This window comes from Empidonax traillii, unplaced genomic scaffold (genome assembly GCF_003031625.1).
Source record: "Empidonax traillii isolate 1590-97213 ecotype Southwest subspecies unplaced genomic scaffold, ASM303162v1 scaffold1362:size121930, whole genome shotgun sequence".
Lineage (NCBI taxonomy): Eukaryota > Metazoa > Chordata > Aves > Passeriformes > Tyrannidae > Empidonax > Empidonax traillii.
In genome coordinates this window covers 1-1,223 of record NW_020956555.1, presented here as the reverse complement: position 1 = coordinate 1,223, position 1,223 = coordinate 1, and positions in this window count along the sequence as shown.

Here is a 1,223-nt window from a genome sequence, read left to right as displayed (position 1 = left end):
CTGGAAAAGCCACAGCCCCAGTGAACGACCCAGGGAAATGATCAGACCCTGAGCTGTCTCAGTTCCTGCTTCATTTTGGGGGGCTCAGCCCCATCCTGGGGGGGTGTTTCTTTCCACTGACTGGACTATGAAGGAATAATAAAGGTTGGAAAAGTCCTCTGGAGCTCAGCTTGGCCAGGCCCAGCTTTGCTTGTGCCCCACCTGCCTCATGATGCAAATAAATAAGGATATAAATGACACCAACCAGCAAATTGTGACCTGCCACTCGCTGCTGACAGACAAACTCATCCCATCTGTGTCCCAGAGAAGCTTTGCCAAGCTCAGCTTGGCTTTCAACACCTTCCCCACGTGTGTCTGAGTCCCTGCTTGGGCTCCAGCAGGATTTCCCAGCCCTAATTCCTCCCTCCACAGGGCTGGAGATCACAAATGCCTTTTTTTTCTCCCCTGCTTTCTCTTTTTCCCTCCCCACATGGCATTTAACTCCCCCCTGGGCTTCAAAGAAGCAAAGCAGGGCTGCTGGCCCCTTTGGAAAGGGCAGGATTAATTAGGAAGCCCTTTAATGGGAAGGAAGGAACTCCTGCTGAGCCCTCCTAGCCCAGAATTTTCCTCCTGAGGCCACAGAGCCCCTTTTTTGGAGCTTGGTTTAAATTGTTGAATGAAGTACAGGGTGTTTGGACCCCAGAAATCCCAAACCAGGGTTATTTCTGTCATTGCCTGGCCAAGAGACTCCTGGTAAAACCACATTTCCCTCTGGCAGGAATGACTCTCAGCCCAGGAAGCCTTTGGAGTTGGAAAAACCAGAACAGGGTTGATGAACCAGCCCCTGGGGACAACACAGACCCTGCTCCCAGAGCCCAAATGTTGAGTCCTTGCAGTTGGACACCCTGGAAGGGTGGAAGGACATCCAGGAAGGGCAGGGAGTGTAGGACAGTGTTTGGACCAGGACAAAAGAGCACTAAACTCAGCTTAACTGAGTGCTAAACCCATCTTAGATAACCTTAATGTGCCTCTCCCTCCCTCTTTTCCTTCCTTTTTCCTTTCCTTTCCTTTCCTTTCCTTTCCTTTCCTTTCCTTTCCTTTCCTTTCCTTTCCTTTCCTTTCCTTTCCTTTCCTTTCCTTTCCTTTCCTTTCCTTTCCTTTCCTTTCCTTTCCTTCCCTTCCCTTCCCTTCCCTTCCCTTCCCTTCCCTTCCCTTCCCTTCCCTTCCCTTCCCTTCCCTTCCCT